Below are 20,015 nucleotides of genomic sequence, written 5' to 3'. Positions count from 1 at the left end.
ATAGCAGGATTTTGGATCTATGAACTCAATACTTTTCTCTTTACATAAATATGATAATTCAGTAAGAATTTCCATAACTTGGGTGTCAAAATTTCTTTTGCAATATGTAGGACTATCTTCTTTGAATACCATGGATCTCCCAAATCTTTTACAAATTTTCTTCAAGGACTTGATGCTCTGATACCAATTGTTAGAAACAATATTACTCCAATATAATTGTGGTGGGGGGGGGGGGGGGGGGGGGAGCATGGGGGGTGAATCAGTTATCCAATAATTAAATCACTTATCTTCATTAAACAAACTTAACCATTCAATCAAAGTAAATAGAAACCATACAAAGATGCACAAGACAATTACACCAAATATGTTGATGAGGGAAGCCCTTGATTAGAGAGAAAATCCCAATGGGAATGATGCCCACATGATGGTGTACTAATATAAATATTATTTTGTAGAGGATAGACCCTATTAGGAGTTTGTTACAACATTTATTATAATGAGTCCTTGTTAAAATACTTTGAATCCTTGTTAGGAGATTCCAACTCTATTAGAAGTTGTGGTATAATGTATGCAAGAATAGCTCACTACCCAAACATATAATTTCAACTACAACAAGATATCACTACTCAAACAAGTAATTTACTAGTATCTTCTTCTTTCCTTTGTACTTTCCTCTATCCTATGAAATGGACTGATCACTGTCAAACCTTGTAGACTAGGTCACAAACATCTAATCCAAATACCAAACTTTGGATCACTAAAAAAAACCTTAGCAATGAAGTTTCCTTCACTTCTGCATTGCTCTACTCAACTTCGCATCCTTTTTTTCTTTTTGAACATCTTCAATTGTAATATCTCACATCCACATAAACTTTCTTCATATCAAGTCCATAAAAAATTTCCTATGTTAGCTATTAGTCCTTCTCAACTAATTATTATAGGACCTCATTATGAACACATTACACTTAGCGATAACACAAATCTTCCACCTTGCAACTTGAATAACTTTTTGTACATGTAATATTATGACAAGTAAGCTTGGCTATGTCATCACCAACATGTCTTCTTCACGTCCTCAACCTCAATCATCAAGATATCAAATCCACCAAGAGATATAACAAGTCTACCAGAACATGCCTATGTAAACTCTATCTTAGAATAGACCTCCAAAACTGTCATAACTTCTTCTAGACTTGTATTTTCTGCTTCTGATATTAACTGCATATACTAGATGCTTAGAAGTATCTCTCATAACCTTAGGTGCTTATCATGCTCAACTTTTCATTCTTACTAACTTAATCTATCCACTATTGTTCTAACAGATAGCATAGAAGACATCAAACATGCTATGCTGACATCAATGACAAACTCAATCATGAATTTATCATATCATCATCAAACTAGTCTCTTCAATCTTGCCAATATTAGAACAAGTCATAGAGCTAATGAATCTAATCAAAAACATAAATTTGAAGGCAAATGTTACAAATTCAAGAAGCATGGGCACAAATCTTTTGAATGCAAAATTAAGATATTAAATCTAGTAGAATAGATTGTAAAAGCTATATTTGGTTGGGATTACAACACTTGGTGTAGATGTCATTACCGTGGAGAATTTAGACACATTGGAATAAACTGTGTAGAATATCACATGAGGACAAGAAACACCACTAGAAGATGTTTTATTTGTATAGAAATTGGTACTTGTATCAACATGCATATATACACAACTTCCTTATTGTATTAGAACCTGTAGTTTTTTGGATTCATGGTTATATATATATTTTTTGTTTTTTTTGTGTTATCACAGATTCATATTTCTAATGTCTAGTATTTGAATACAGTTGAAAAGAGTTTCAAATCTACTACTTAAATTTCTTTTTCAAACCAACAAAATACTCAAAACTAGAAAACATATTAAGTTTTCTTTTTCAACAAAAAAAATACTTAAAACTGGAAACATAATGAGCCTAGGTCCTAGTTTTGGAAACCTGGGCTCTGATACCAAGTGTAGTGCACCAATATTACAATCAAAGGAACTAGCAAATATAAATATATTTATTCTTTTTCAATGAAAGCATTTTTATTTATTTTCCTTTATCTACAATATTGATGTACATTACTACAATACATTTAACTAACTTCACTAACCACTTTAGTTCCTTCCAACCAGAACATTATTTTAAATTCTAACAAAATGTCTTTATAACCTATGCACTCTAGGCATCTATGCAAACTTTTCTCTTCACTTATAAAATATTTAGGATTTTCCCTTTTTAAAAAGACTTACATGACCTAAGCTTAAGTAGGAATCAATGACTATGATCCACCCATTTTGTCACTTAATTCAAACCTCTATTTGATTGGTTGCATGTACTACATGGGGATTCTCAATATAGATTCATTCTTATCATTTGCAATCACAAAATAATACTTAAGTTAGCACAAAAGTGGTTTACATAGGAGTTTGTGTCATTACAAACAACTATGTCCAAAACTATTTATTTGGCACTTGATGCTTCTGATGCTCAACATCCACTATATCTTTAATGTTGTAACATGGCCTCTAAATGAGTCTACATCCATTTTTCACTTGATGTTTTAATCACTTGGCATGTACTAACCTTCTCATCATTCGAGTGAATCGGCACTAACTATGGGCTTGACACATATTGCATTTTCTCTTGACATGCATTATTTGACAACTTATGCTTGACATACACTACTTTCTCATCATGGACTAAATACTACTAAGTAATGAATTTAAGTGTGTTATTACTCATATGTCAAAACCACAATGATATCAATAATCTCCCCCTTTGACATGAGTGGCAAAAACACTTTGTCATGCATATATAATCTAAACTTTTGAACACAATTGAGATAATCTATATTCTTTACTCAGCTCACATACACAAATTTCAAAATCTTCAAAATTTTGCAAAATGACTTAGCGGTCATACTTCAAAACTTCATAACTTCCACTGAGTTGATTGTTCCATGCTATATCTAAATTTGATACTCTTGTTGAGTAAATTTTGGCTTGAACCATTGGCTTACTCTATTTTTTCATATACTCCCCCTTTGTGTATTCTCTCCTTTTCTTCAATATCACTCTTTTTTCTTCAATATCCCCCCTTTTTGACACTTATTTCATGGGTGGTACATGAATAGTGTGTTTGTCCAGAAATTTTTGATGGACCTCCATTATAATCTTAAGTGTTGCATCCAAATTGTTGCGCACTACATCTAGAGATTGAATTTGAACATCTAGCTCAGTAATAACATTGACTAAGCCTTCATGACTAGAAAGATGAGAATCTTTCTTCACCAATATTTCAGCAAAGGCTAGTTCCTTGTGCAACACCTCCATGTGTGGAGTCAATATGGCTTGAATAGTTATCAAGGCAGCCCTAATATTTTCATCTTATGAATGTAACATGAATAACTGACCTTGAGTAGATAAAAATCCTTGAAAATGAGTCTGGCTTTGACTAGAAGACAACTTAAGAATATTACATGTAGTCTTTAAATCTCCATGTAGCCACTCAATAGCCCTCTGTGCTTCTTGTTTGAATAGATTTACATCAAAAAGCTTTGTGTATATAGAAAATATGTTCTCTAACACCATTTTCACATCTTCTATCTTGGTTACTAAGTCAACCTATCTTAGTACAATGGCACTAGAAATATTTTCATCAACCTTTGTTTGAAATCTTTTCTTAGACCATTCGATATGTTTATTGTTTGTTTCTAGGTCTCCATGACTAATCTTATCAAATATATTCCCTAGTTTCTCAATAATAAGTTTATCCTCATTAGGTGTTGGGAGGCTAAATGCATCAAGAAATATTTCTTTGATGTCATATAGAACTTGTCTCTTCCTGTTCTCCCTTGTGAGTAACTCTTGGTGCTTCTTCCTTTCTAGAGCTTCCTACAATATGCTAATTTCCTCTATGGTGATTGTTGCAAGATCAAAATATGGAAGTTCAATCACCTCATCTAAGTTGACATCTCCATAAGATGTTCCTTCTCCAACCTTAGATGTATCAGGACTAGGTCTTGATGATTGTAATGGTGTAGCATCTACACTTGGCCTATGAGGAGTTTGGCTAGGAATAGGAGATGTAGAGATTGGTAGGGTAACCAATGTCTAAATTACTATTTATTCCTCTGGCCTTGTAGTCAAAATTGATTCTTTAGTCCTATTAGGTTCCTTATCTTTTGTCAAAACTTATGTTGTGCCTATGAGATAGGTGCAAGATTGACTTCTTGAGCTATATTTACTTGTGTTCCATCCTACTCAACTATCAAAACTACTTGTACTAAAGTATTTGGCACTAATGTCCTAACATATGATGTCATAGTGTCCTTCACTTGATATACCACAATGGGCATTGGAACACATGTGTTAGTGGTGAAACCCTGTAATCCTTCTATACCTTTCTCTATATATGTAGGGGGTACACTAGATGTGCCAATTTTTTTCTCCCTTATTGATGCTTTGTTAATCATAGTTGTGCTAACTAATATATGATTAGTGTATAATTTAGTAGCTGAAGTAGAATCATGCAATATCCTTTTTAAATCATCCTCTATAAAAGGATTGATGTTCTACATTAAGCTATAAGAAACATCCTTTATCTTGATTGTATCATGTTGACTTTCTTAGTCCACATGATGAGGATTGGCACTTAGCATATGTACATCTGGTACATTCTAATCTTGCTTCTGCTCTTCTTTAGCTATAGCCTCTATATCTACTTCCTTCTCTATGCCTCCCTCATGTCCATCTTTGATTGATCAATCCTTGGTAATCTCTACTACCTCCTAATCATTATTTTATTGTCTACCTAATTAGGTGCTTGTTCAATTGCCTTTCTATTTGCAACCCATAGACAAATTTCACTATCTAGGTGCTCTATTTGACAACCTCCTCAATATTATTCCACAAAATATTGAAAGCTCTATATTTGGTAGAAAATCTACCCTTGTATTTTTTTATGACCTTAGTCATTGATGACATGTCAAAATATGGCATTACTCTTGCTAGAGTAGTCTCCTTTATATTCCTTTTAGTTGTTAAAATGTATTGCCACCTTTTCTCAACTCTATCATATAGAATTTTGGGTAATGAATTGGCAAGCTCAATATGCATATTCTTAAATGTGGACATAATCTCATATATAGATTCATCCACCTTATTCATATCTACCTTTCCAAGTTTTCCAAACTCAATAGACATGAACCTTGATAAATCTGTATTATTCTTAATATTGTCACACAAGCTTAAATTAGAAGAGGGAGTATGGCTTACCATTTGGAATTGACTTTTTTCACTTGATTCATCCCTCTCCTCATCTAATTTTTCTATAGCTATATATTTCCTCCTCTTTGGTTTATCTTGTTGACACTGCTCACTAGTAGCAATAGTTCTTTTGACTTTGGGTTTGTTAACATCTTGATGTAGTGTAAGGTAGGAAAATCCCCAAAGTAGATGTCCTATTCCCTATAAAATAAACACACAATAGAAATAAACTCAAGATACACAATCTGAGACCAAATACAACTCTTCATTCATAAGATAATTGATTACATTCAAAATGTTAGGTTGTAAGGCCTTCTTGGTTATGGCCAAATACAAAGCAATTAATAGTTCTACAAGATCCCTCAAGATCCAATCTAAACCCTAGCTAGTCCATATCCACACTTTGGTAGAAACCTCCAAGGAAGAACCAAACTAGTACTCACAAGCCTAGCTAACAATCTCCTTATTTTCCAAGCCTCAACTACTAGCCTTCTAAAAATTTGATCCTTTACCACCTCCTCTTCTCCTAGATGGATGAATAATGACTAGAGACTTCACCATAACCCCTACTTATACCAATCTAAGCCACAAGTCAGCCTAGTATGCTATAAATTAAATATCCCTTATATTAACTACTTAAAGAGCCACATGTCAACCTCTAATGGAAATCAAATATCAAATACCTTTAAAGGATTACAAAACTTATTAAATACATTAAAAATAATTAACTAAGACCCAAATAGGAGCACTCAACTTGACCAAAATCCCTTTAATCATAAAGGAAAGCCAACTACCCTAGGATGCTCTTACATTAGAGTCCTTAGGTGTAAAAAGATGTTTTTAATAGTTGGAAGAACATCTTTTAGGATTCAACACATAAATCCCAAACTAGTTCTTCACATAAATGTCGTCCAAGTCTTCAACTTGTACACTCTTCCTCTTGCGCTTCTTTTGTTTCTTCACCTTCATCCTCAATGTTTCACAAGTTTTATGTCCATACTGATCACTAGCCCTTTCAAAAATTGTCAAATCAACTTGGCTACCAATACTTAGGTTTTTTCTACCAACCTCTTCATTTTGTAAAGGAATTAGGGAATTATTGTTGCCACCTTTCTCAACAATAAAAAAATTCTTTACACAATCATGCATAGCCTTGCAATCATACTACCAAGGTTGACCAAGAAACACATGACAACTATTCATGTCCACAATATCACACAACAATTGATCCTTATACTGCCCAATCTAGAAATCTACAAGGCACTAATTATTCACTTCCAAAGCATGCTCACCTTGCAACTAACCAATCTTATAAGGATAAGGATGTCTCACTCTCTTCAAACCAAGTTTTTGAACCATCTCTTTAGCAACAAGGTTATCAATAATACTACCACCATCTACAATCACATTGCAAACTTTACCACCAGAGTTACAACAAGTCTTGAACAAATTACTCCTTTGACAAGATTCCCATGTCCTCTAACCAACCAATACTCACTAATCCAATAAAATATCTCCTTGGTTAGGTTCATGGTATTCAACCTCATTCATAACAACAAATTTTCTATCACCAGCCCTTTGTGGACACTTATATGATCTATGTACTTCTTCATGACATCTAAAACAAGTACCCTTAAACCCACCTCTACCTATCCTTCTCTTCTGATCAATAGGTTTTGGTTCATCTTCTATACTTAGTTTATCCTTGGTTGAGTAGTCTTGATTCTCCTTTCCTTAGGAACTACCTTGATTCTTCCTCTTCAACTTTTGTTCTAATCTCAAAGCATATTGATAAGTATCCTCAATGAAAGAAATATTCAACATACCAACCTCATTCTAAATATTTGATCTCAAACCATTAATGTATTCAGCTACCTTTTCCTTTGACAATTCTCTATCCCTAGACTAAATAGCCAACTAATAGAACCCCTTAGTATAATCTTCCATAGACATATCTTTCTATTTTAGATTCTCCAACCTCTTAAATAATTCATGTTCATAATTAGTAGGAATGAACTTAGCCTTGAACTTAGTCACCATAAATCTCCATCTAGTGATCTTTAATTTTCCTCCTTCTTCTTTATCTCTTTGTAGTTCCTTACACCAAAGGGAATCATGTCCCTTTAGCTTAGTTTGTGCCAACCTTACTGTGAAAGGATCCTCAATATCCTCAAGCTCAAAGTAGTATTCCAATTCACCAATCCAATCAATTAATTCTTTAGGATTCAAAGTACCTAAAAAATTAGAAATCTCCATCTCATGCTTCAACTTCATCTGAGATCTAGGTCTAGCAAATAGACCAACCTATTTCCCATAGGTCTTTCCACATGATCAATTTTGGCCTCATGACTTGATCTAGTAACTTCAAAGTCTTCAACATCTTCCTCATAACCATCTTCAGTACCCATATGCTAAGGTACACAACTTATAGCACTTATAATCTCAGTGATCACAACACCCTTCACCAACACCATTTCAAATCTAAAACTAGCTTTAACATCCTCTATTTCAGATCTAAAATATTCTTTAACCTTCTCTCAAATCCTTTCTTGCATAACATCACTAATAATTTCAATCAGCCTAGGGTCCAATCTTCTCAGAGGCATCTTCCAAGATTTTTGCAAACCCTAATAAATCCCCTTCATAAGAACCTAGTGCAAACTACCTCAACTTTGGTGTTTGATCTACACATTCAGGAACAACCCTCACTTTGATACCACTTAATATAGTACAAGGAAAATGAATACTCAAAGGACATGTCCTAGTCCCTAGCAAATAAACACACAAAGGAAACACAACACAAGATACACAATCTAAGACCAAATGCAACTCTTTATTCATAAGATAATTGATTACATGCAATGTGCTAGGCTGTAAGGCTTTCCTAATTATGGCCAAATACAAGGCAAGTAATAGCTCTAAAAGATCCCTCAAGATCTAGTCCAAACCCTAGCTTGTCTAGATCCATAGTCTAGTAGAAACCTACAAGGAAGAAGCAAACTAGTACTTGCAAGCCCACTAAGCAATCTCCTTTTTTTCTAAGCCTCAACTACTAGCCTTCTCAAAATTCACTCCTCTACCACCTCCACTTTTCTTAGATTGATGAATAATGACTAAACACTTTACCACAACCCCTACTCATACCAATCTAAGCCACAAGTCAACCGAGTATGCTACAAATTAAATATCTATTACATTAACTACTTAAAGAGCCACAAGTTAGTCTCCAACAAAAATTAAATACCAAATGCCTTTAAAGTCTTACAAACTTTATTAAATACATTAAAAACAATCAACTAAGACCCAAATAGGACCAATCAACTCCACCAAAATCCCTTAACCATGCAGGATAGCTGACTACCCTAGGATGCTCCTACACCACATCCTATATCTTCTTTGTAGCTACTCTTATGCTAGCCTTGGTAATAGGGACAATTGGCTTCTATTGTGTAGGATTCAAAAATTTCTTTGGTTTGCTTACTATAGGCCCTGTTGCTTTCCTATTCTTCTTTTATTTTAGTTTAGGTGCTTCATTGGCTTCATCTTCCTTGGTATATTCATTATGTTCTACTTTTTCTTCTTGGTCCTCTCCTTGACCTTGTATTAGTGCAAGTGGGGCTTGGGAAATTTGTTCTTCTCCATCATCCTCATCAACTAAACATAGTGTTCCATACAAATATCTAATTTCCATATCTCCAATAATTCCAATCTTACAAGTGTAGCAACAATTTACATCTTCTATCATCAAAACCTATGGTGGTATCATTGATAATGCACTAGGAGCATATCCATTATATTCTATCCCAATAATGACTCAGAAGGGTGGTTTTTTAATCTCATTGCTTATTGTTTGAATATTCAACACCTCTTTTCCTTCCTTCCTAATAGTAGTAGAAGAGATAGATACCATATCAAATAACTAGGGTTTTTAAAAATTCAAACATTGTAGCTCAACACATAATAAATACCTTATGAATATGATGATTGGTGATAAGTAGTAGTTAAATCTAGTTCATAAGTAACTAAACATTAAAAACCTCTTTTCCTTCCTTCCTAATAGTAGTAGAAGAGCTAGATACCATATCAAATAACTAGGGTTTCTAATAATTAAGACATTGTATCTTGACACATGATAAATACCATATGAATTTGATGATTGGTGATGAGTAGCAGTTGAATCTAGTTTACAAATTCTTGAATCCTTTTCCTTAGTTTGCCTTATGCTCTTTGTGCTATCTTTGATCTCAAATGAATGCAAATGAGTAAAAATTGACAATATAACTCTTAAAACTTGACAATAAATGCTCAATGCTTATACAACTATAAGTTCAACTACCATAGATGTTGGAAATATTCAAGATATGATAGGTTACTGAGAGGGGAGGGGTGAATCAGTAACCTCAAAACTTTAATACAATCCAACACTTTAATCATATATACTATTCACCATTTATTCATCTAATCTATTGTATGTATGACAGATCAAACATTCATAACACATGTACATAGTGATTTGGTGACCTAGAAACCTTCCAAATAGAAAGTAAAATTGGGGTGTGGATGATACCCACAAAACTTCAATACTACAGTATAAAATTAGCTTGTTAAGGCTTAGATTGACCACTTCTGGTGATCTACTCTGTTAGGAGCACAAAGGACTGCTAGGTCCTCCCTGTTAGAGGATTTATAAACATGCAATGAAGTATGCACTTAGTCAAGAGATTTACAAAAGACTATTAAGTCTACCTTGTTAAAGGATTTAGAAACTGGTCCACCTATTAGGATGAAACAATAGATTTGACTTACAACTTGAATGCTGATTAGATCCTTGAAGTACAAATCACCTTTTTTGATTGATGAATCTTTACCATTCCTTGTTGACCTTGCTGAGTATTCTACTCTACTGCTTATTCACATTTACACTTCTCAAAACATTACATGTCTATTTCTTGATACTCTCATGCATGCATTGTAAATGATATAATACATTACTTATATATCATTCCAATAATTATAATTACTAGGTCGGCTAAAAAAAAAGTGAACAAAACATTACTGAGTTGGCTCAATAGTAAATAAATTGGGTTCACTAAATTGACTTTGTGACCTTCTGATACTCGGCCTCCACTACATTACTCAGCATCATCATGCACTCAGTAGAAGTGAAGGCTTGGTCCATACTAATCACTTGACATTGTTCTTAACTCAGTGATCACTGGTGACCCGGTAGATACTCCATGCTAAGTTTACCTTGCTTTACTCAGTAAACATTATAACTTCCATGCTTGGTTTACATTGAATTCTCATGACATAGTTTGAATACTCGGTAGACACTGAGATGCTCCATGGATACTAAGATGCTCAGTGGAAACTGCTGAACACTTCTAAGCTTGGTGAGTGTAGGAAACTAAGTGTTGATCTCGGTAGCTATACTAATATAGATAAGTGTTGTCACTAATGGAAATAGTAACTTAATGCCAACAATATCCCCCTTTGGCATTAGTGACAAAACACTTATAAGCCAAAACATATGTACATAACCTGACTCATTAAATTTTGGTTTTTCAAAATTGATCTTTGTAGAACTCTTTGTAGGACTACTGCATATACATTTCTACATATATCTTCTTGATGATGTATATACAAAGATACTTATGTACACATGCTAATTCTATCGAGTGTTAACTCCCCCTTTAACTTGTTTTGATAACTCTCCTCATTTATTATGCTAAATCTCTCCCCCTTTTTGACAATAATGCTAAAGGACTACATATATAATTTATATGGCTACACTAAAGTGAGATAGAAAATCTTAATGTACCTTAAGGATGGTGGCAAAAGTATTATCCCAGGTCTGTTGCAAAATTTGACTGGTGGAGAGAGAAATTTGAACTTTTGCTAATAATTGGATCATGTGATCAGCCACTGAGAAGTTCTGATCTTGGACCAATGTTTTCCAATGAGTAATATGTTTCTGCATTATATCCATTATAGGAAGGATCATGTTTTGTATGTCTATTAGTGTAGACTGGATCCTTGCTTCCTCTCTCAATAGCTCTACCTACACATCTACTAGATATTTGATTTTGGTGTGAAGGGAGGTTGTAGAGGAGGAGTCCACCTTTAGCTTGTATGCACTTGATTGCATATCAATGTCAATCTTATTTAGCTTATCCTTTATTTCTTTAGTAAAACCAAAAACATCACAAAGTTTGGCAAAAAGTGATGCTGCATTATTCAAAGAATTTTCAAAATTACCCAAAAGTGTGGACAATTCAACTTGCTTGATTGCTATCTATTGAGAAATATGCTCTAGCACCTTGTCATCAAATTTCCTTTCAGTCTTTTCAATTATTTTCTCTTTTTCAGAAGGATCTTCATTAAATTTCTATACTGCCTCTTCTAATTGAATCAAAATGTGTTGAGTGGAATCTACTTCAACACCTATAGCTTCTATAATTATATCTTTAGCATTCTCAATTTTTCTATACTCCTTATCCCTTTTAGACCTTAACTGAATCTGCGTAGCTTTCATCTCTATGAGTTAACTGGCTAACCTCATCTTATCAATGGTAGCAGTGTCAAAGTCAATCTTTGGTATCTCTATCTCTATGTCTAAGTCAATGTCTTCTTCAATTTCCTTTCCAATGATCAAAAGTTTTAATGGATGCTTTTGTTTGAATTCTTTGATTACTAGTTTGAACTTTGGAACAGACACAATAGTGGAGATAGAAGGGCTAGCAGTGAAAAATGGGATAGGACTTGAGGATTGAATGCCAGTAGAAGTGCTAACTAGATATAAAACTAAAACACTTCCCAAAAATGGTGTCATACTCGGTAGAGTACCCATCATAGTATCTGAACTGATTGAAGTTGAAGTGGATATGGATAATGCTAACGAAAAAAAAAACTATAAAACTTATTGGAATAGATGGAGACAAAATTGTAGAACTTACTATTACACTAATTGATGGTGAAGGAGCTATGTTAGCTAACTTGGTAGTTGAAGAAGTGACAGGTAGCTTGATAGATAAAGTGCTTGGCACTTCTATTTTAGATACCTAGAGCTGGGATGTGGCTAGTGAAGATTGAGCAATTGAAGTGACTGTTGTTGTGCTCACAATTTCACTTGTAGAAGCTGTCTCCAAAGTAGATTTATTAGTCTTTGGTGGGGAGTGAGGAAGGGATGCAATAACTGCTACTGTAATTCTTTCCAGATCATCTTCATCTTTTTCTTCCTCAAGTGCTTCTTCCTCTTTTTCTTTCATAAGTGCATGCAACTTTCTTGGTGTAACTGTGATAGATGGAGTGTTATCAAAATCATCATTGTCACTGCTATCATCATCCTTAATTTCAATAGGATCATCTGATGGCTTCCTAAGATGATATACATCATTCCAAATGTCTGTAGCATTTTTGGCAACTAATTCAATGTCTTTTAATAATATAAGACAAGTATTGAATCTCTTATTCATTCTTCCTTCATGATCTTTCAATGCCTTTTTGACTTCTGCATCTATTAGACTGGGTACTAATTCCTTCATTTTTTGTTCAAATATATCTTGGACAGTTTGTACTATGTTTTCCCATCTAACTTTTATTTTGTCAAGAAGTACTACTGGAATTCTAGATGCAAATTGATCAGGAGAGAATTTCCAAGTTCCTAACTTTTCCATTACCAAGTCTTCAGTCTCCTTTTGTTCTGCAGGAGTCTGAGTTTCATATTTGAGAGCTTTAAAATTGATGATACCTGCTCCAATCCTTAACTATTTTAGTCTTCCCTCAAATGTGAGTGGAGGCCTAACAAGTATAGTTTCCTACTTGCCTTCCTTGGTTCTCCTAGCAAATATTGCAGTTGGCTTCTTCTGAGGTTTGGTGATAGACACCATTTCTTTCTTCTTTGGCAGTTCCTTTTCTTTTTTAGATTCATGTTTTTTTCCTTCTTCTTCTTCTTCTTCTTCATCCTCTCCTTTACCTTCAATAAGCATTAGAGGGCCAGTTGCAGTTTTCAATTTTGCTATTTTCCTCTTGCCTTTTCTTATAGCCTTGGGTAGCTTGATTTCAAGCTCAATTCTAGCCTTTGCTTCATCATAAGTGCCAAAGGTAGGAAGCTTAGGATCTAGATGCTTATTCACCAGTGCTTCAATAATATCTCTAGTTTCATCAATATTGACCTCATAAGGAAGAGATTTTACCCATACAACTTGGGGTCTAACTGCCTGAATGTATACTCTATCATAGTCAACCATGAAGCATACATCATCTTTGCAGTCTACAACCAATTTTGGTGGAATTCAAAACCTGTTATTCATTCTTTCCTTGAAGTCTTCAAAGTAATTATCCATAACCTTCTCAAAATTTTCACCCATCTCAGCAATAAACTCATTAATCTGATATAGAATTGGGGTGTCTTTTCTCCATAAAATTGAGCCCTTTGATTGAAAGAATTTTTGAACATAGAAAAATAAAAAAGTTAACAGGGAACCAAATTTATAGGGATTATTCTTTGAGGTCCTTATGCTATCCATATTCTTGTTCAATTGTTTCAACAATAATTCTGATAGATCAAATTCTAGATTTTTCTTCACAATCGTGAATGCCAAATCCATGGCCTCATAGGGCACACTATTCAAATGCCTACAACTATAAATCTTGTGAGAAATTATGTGAATTCAAAACCTTAATTCAACATCAGAGACAATACTAACCTTCAAACCTCTATCATCCCATTCAGCTAGGGTTTTCTTTTGAAGTTCATCCTGACCTAGGGTTTTGGTTGTTTTGGCTTTACTGAGTATGGGGAGACAATTAATCTTATGAATCATCTTCTTGATGATTAATACTGGCTGCTCTAACCATAGTTGACCATTTTTTACACAAATAAGTATTACCTAATCAACTTAATCTAGAATTTTCCTTGCATATGTGTGATATGGGTTAATCCTTTGGTCTCTAGATGCTTATGCTTGAGTTTCAAAGAGCCATCAACACTCTATAAGATCTTCATGCTAATTGAATTGATTATTTCTTGCCTCCAAGTCTTCATTTGCCTTGTTTCTCTATTCCAAAGCTTCACATAGCCTAATTGATTGGATTTCTTGTTCTCTTTTAAGCTTTCTTACTTCTTCTTATAGAGAGCCATTTTTTGGTAGGAGTTCCTTGATTGCCTCATTAGCTTCATCTAAACTACTTTATGGTAAAAGGTCTTCAATCTTTTCTTCAACATACTGATGGTCATTCATTTGTCTTGCAAGTTCCTTCCTTCTTTTTAGGGATTGGGAAAGATGCTCCTTTGCTTCTTTGAGCTGAGCCATAGCCATTTCTAGATCTAGCTTTTCATTTTCAATAGCTTTGTCAAGTCTGAATATCTCCATTGTCCTTGATCTTTTCTCAAGCTATCAAACTTTATCCTGAGAACCACAAAGCTCTGATACCAATTGTTGGAAATATTCAAGATTTGACAAGTTACTAAGAGGGGAGGGGTGAATCAGTAACCTCAAAAATTTAATAGAATTCAACACTTTAATCATATATACAACTCACCATTCATTCATCTAATCTACTATATATATGAGAGATCAAACATTCATAACATATGTACACAGTGGTTTGGTGAACCAAAAACCTTCCAAATAGAAAGTAAAATTGGGGTGAGGATGATATCCACAAAACTTCAATACTACAGTAAAAAGTTGGCCTATTAAGGCTTACATTGACCACTTCTAGTGATCTACCCTGTTAGGAGCATAAAGGACTACTAGGTCCACCTTGTTAGAGGATTTATAAACATACAATGAAGTATGCACTTGGTCAAGAGATTTACAAAAGACTATTAAGTCTACCTTGTTAAAGGATTTAGAAACCGGTTCACCTGTTAGGATGAAATAGTAGATTTGACTTACAACTTGATTGCTGATTAGATCCTTGAAGTACAGATCACCTTTTGTGATTGATGAATCTTTATTGTTCCTTGTTGACCATGTTGAGTATTCTGCTCTGCTTCTTATTTGCATTTACACTTCTCAAAACATTACATGTCTATTTCTTGATACTCTCATGCATGCATTGTAAATGATATAATACATTACATATATATCATTCCAATAATTATAATTGCCAATTTAGCTAAAACACAAGTGAACAAAACATTACCGAGTCGACCCAATAGTAAATAACTTGGGTTCACTGAACTGACTCAGTGACCTTCTGATACTCGACATCCACTACATTACTCAACATCTTCATGCACTTAGTAGAAGTGAAGGCTCAATCCATACTAATCACTCGATGTAGTTCTAAAGTCTTTGACCACCAATGACTTGGTAGATGTAGTGTTACTTAGTAGATACTCCACGCTAAGTTTACCTTTCTTTACTCTATAAACATTATAACTTCCATGCTTGATTTACACTAAATTCCCATGACACAGTATAACTACTTGGTAGAAACTGAGATGCTTGATGGAAACTACTGAACACTTATAAGCTCGATAGCTATACTGATATAGATAAATGTTGTCACTAATGGAAATAGTAACTTAATGCCAATGATAGAAATCTCAACTCACTTAGGTTACACATAATTTTGACTACACTCAAAAACTATAGTGAGCTTGACCAATACTATCACCTTTAATAGCTCGTCACCAATAAAAATTTCATTTTTACTCAACAACAACATGAAAACTAAAAAACCTATAGATTTCTTCCAGGTTATGACCAATACATTGCATCTTTATTCATGCATATATAATCTTTTTTAGAGCTTAGATTCTTAGAACTGATGTAAAATATATTATTAAAATATTAGTCCTACATATTGCTTAATTGCCTAGTTGGGGGTGATGTGATCACCTAATCCATTGGATGAAGTGACCACATTTGATATTGATGTGTTATGATGTTCCTTTTTCTTCCATGTCTATTCATCTACACTTTGAGTCAACCGTCTACTATAATCACTTCTAAAATGTGCTCTAATGCAATTCTCAAGAACATGTCCATGCTCTTGATAGTACTAATAACTATACATTGTATTATAATCCCAATTGTAGGATTTTTCATTTTGTTGTCCCTTTGTCTACTTTTTTGATGTCCCCTTAGCATTAGATTTGCATTCATATGCTTTATGTCCATACTTCTAAAAATTTTGGCAATATCCTTCAAATATTTTTCTACTTGAAGTCTCGGTCCTACATTCATGTGGCTGATGTCCTTGCTTGTGGCACTTATGATAATTACCCATGAATTTCTTCTTAGAGTTCTAATTTGTATTGTTGTTCATGCAAAAATTTGTTATATGACCTAACTTTCCACAACTATGACAAGTGTGCTTGTAGTTCTTACCTTTTTTGTTTCTTTGTTCACCACTTTTAGATGATTCTCATTCCTCACTACTAGTTTATCCAAATCTAGTAGTATCATTGTTAGAACCTCATCAATTTATCATAGTACTTGATGGCTTCATTGGGTTTGTTGAAACTTTCAGCAAATTCTTTTTCTTTTTTAAGATCATTTCTCAATTGTTCATTCTATAGCTTCAAGGTTGTAATCTCAATGTCCTTGCCATTCAATTTATGATTGGAAATCGTTACTTGATTCATTATTCCTAGCTACATGTTAGTAATCCTTTGTACCTTTAATGTCTTCTCTTTTAGTCTATTGGTAAGTGTCCTTTTGTCATCTTCAATCATTAATTTTTCTTCCTTATCCTTTTTTTCTACTTGGTCACTTTATATAGCAATACTTATTGGAATTCTTGTTCTATCTTAAGATTTCTAACCTCTTTGGTTAGGGCACCATTCCTTTCCATTAGATATGCAATTGCTGCATCAAACTTGATTGAGTTTCTATCTACAAAAAATCTAGTAGTGCCTTCCTCTTCATAATGTGTGTCATTCTCCTCAATAGTTATCTCTTTCCTTCTCTTTAATAAGGACTTCAAATCATCTCTTTCTTCATTCATTTTATTTAGGGCAAGCTAGATTTCAATATTTTGGTTCTCAATAGTCTTTCCCAATTTGTAGACTTCCATCTTCAAGATCTTTCCTCAAAGCTGCAAAGCTTTCCTTTCCAAAGAACAAGGATCTGATACTAATTATTGGAAATAAAAATAAGAAAAGTAAACTCTAAGGGGGGGAGTGGTAAATCAGTACTTAAAAACTTTCATTAAAACATTCACCACAGATCCATCTCAAAAAACTAAACATATTCATCCATAGTACGAAAACAAATAAACAAATGTAAAACAAGATATTTGATTACCCAACAACCCTCTAATGAGAAGGTAAAATTGGGGTGGGGTTGATACCCACAAATCTTCAATACTATAGTTTTAAAGTGTATCCAATGAAGATTACAATCATTTGATCATAAACTATGATCTACCCTGTAAAAGGTCTACTCTGTCAAAGGATTAAAAAAGACCAATAGATCTTACCCTATTAAAGGATTTCGACATCATGTTAGTATTAGACACAATAGTCCACCAAGATAACTAAGAGGGGGGTGGGGTGAATTAGTTATCGAATAATTAAAACATTTACCAACCTTAAACAATCTTATTTGATGCAGGAGCATCAAGTGGTGTAAGGGAAATCTTGTATCACCCAAAAATATGCTTAATGTTAGTTTTTGTTTAAAGTGTTTTCATTTCTAGATACCCATTTGGGTCAAATAAATATTCCAACTCTCATAGTTCCACTATTGGTTTTTTGGGTTAGAGTTTTTTAGTACCTTGAGATACATACCAATGTAGAAAAATGGTTATTTTTTAATTGAGCTATAATTATGATGAGTTAGAGAGTGTAAATTAGAGGTATTATTATATTTTTAATTTAAAATGCTCCAAAAAAAGAATCAGCTCAAAAAGCTTTACAGTTTTAAAGTTATTGTAGTTTTAAGTTGCCTAGAGACCTCCTAAGAGCACTTCAAAGTTAGATTTGAGGCACTAAATGACATTATATAGGTCCAAAAAATGGTGGATGAGTGAAGCTGGTCCATGGGCTATAGAGCACTTTGACAGCTTTCCAAAAATATAAACGGTTTGTCAATCAGAGTCCCAGATCAAAAGTTATGCCTCCCAAAAGTTACACTACCATTTCTGGATTCTTCTAGTTTTACACTAACATGATTTCTAGAACCTTCGATTTTGATAGTGGATGCCAAATTAAATATTCTAGAATTTATTCCTAATGCTAAACCTAATTAGGGTTTATTTAGGAATATTTCTGGCATTATAAAGGCAATTCTTGGTGGAGTTTGAGAGAAGGTACTATGAGGAGGACTTTTCTCTAGGATCTAACCATTGTAAGCCCATAGGGCATGTATTTGGGTTTGTTTACATTAACTAAATATAGTACCCAATTTTATTGATAATAATATTCCCCTTTTTCCTATTGCATTCATTCTGGTTGTGGTTTGTGCCCTCCTCAAGTGGTATCAGAGTAGGTTTTCTTGAGTGTGTAGACGAAGCACCAACTGTGAGGTAGTTTGTACCAGGACTATGTGGTTGTGGGTTTGAGACAAGAAGATGCCTCCATGAAGGGAGTGTGATGGAAGGGCTGGAGTTGTTACTCCTAAGGTTAGAGCCCTCTAGAGACAAGTCCAAGTATTGTAGGAGGAGATCCATAGAGCGATGAATGTTGCTATAGGTGATGAAAGTGAGGAAGAAAATGAAGAAGGAAATATTGGGATAGAAGGGGAAGGAGACAAATAAGTCCTAAACTAGGTAGAGGAGAGGCTTTTTAGGGCCATTGATAAGCTTGGAAACAGACCTAAAATTGACGTAGGTATGTTTTTAGGAAGTCTAAACCCAAATGAGTTGATTAACTAGATCAATGAACTAGAGGAATAAATTGAGCATGAGAATATCGAGGACCTAGATAGGCTTAATTTTGTGAAGGAAAAAATGAAAGGCCATGCCAAAATCTAGTGGCAAGAGATTCAATTAGAAAGAAATAGAAGAGGAAAGGAGAAAATCACAAGATGGAATTGCATGGTGGACAAACTAAAGAAGCAATTCATTCTTGTTGATTACAAGCTTGATTTGTTCAAGAAAATGAAAGGGTTAAAGAAAGTAGGAAAATTTGTTTAGGAATATACAAAGGAATTTTATTGAGTTCTTATTAGGGTAGGGCATGAAGAAGAAAACAAGGAGAAGGTTGCTCATTACCTTAGTGGGTTAAGACCTACCATTTAGGAGGAGTTAAGTCTAGTTAGAATGACTAGCATTGAAGAGGTATACCAATTTTCCTTATGAGTTAAGGAGAATTCAAACAAAAGGTTTTGTAGAAGGCAAAGAGGGCTCGGTCAAGGAGGAAGGGGTCATGGTAGGTCATTTGGAGGCCAAAATGAGAACTAAAGGAAAAATAAAGATGTGGGTACTAGCAAAAACTAGAGCAATGAGGGTTTCAACCACTCCCGTGATCAAAACTTTGGAGGTTAGAGAGGAAGAGGTAGAGGATGTGGACAAGTTTTAGGAAGAGGAGGCTTTCATGGTACTTATTTTCATAGTAATAAAGAAGGTCATCATGCCATTGAATGCCCTCAACACCAAGGGAGGACAGATAGGAGAGATGATGGCCAAGAAAGGGTTGCTCATGTGGATGAGAATGTACAGTCGTCACCTTCAGAGGATGTAGAAAGAGGAGAGGTTTTAGTAAATGAAAGGGTCTTACTAAGTAGTAAGACTGAATGTAGACAAAGGA

This window comes from Cupressus sempervirens, chromosome 11 (genome assembly GCF_028749045.1).
Source record: "Cupressus sempervirens isolate cs-2001-9-10 chromosome 11, ASM2874904v1, whole genome shotgun sequence".
In the NCBI taxonomy this organism is placed as follows: domain Eukaryota; kingdom Viridiplantae; phylum Streptophyta; class Pinopsida; order Cupressales; family Cupressaceae; genus Cupressus; species Cupressus sempervirens.
This window is presented reverse-complemented; position numbering follows the sequence as displayed.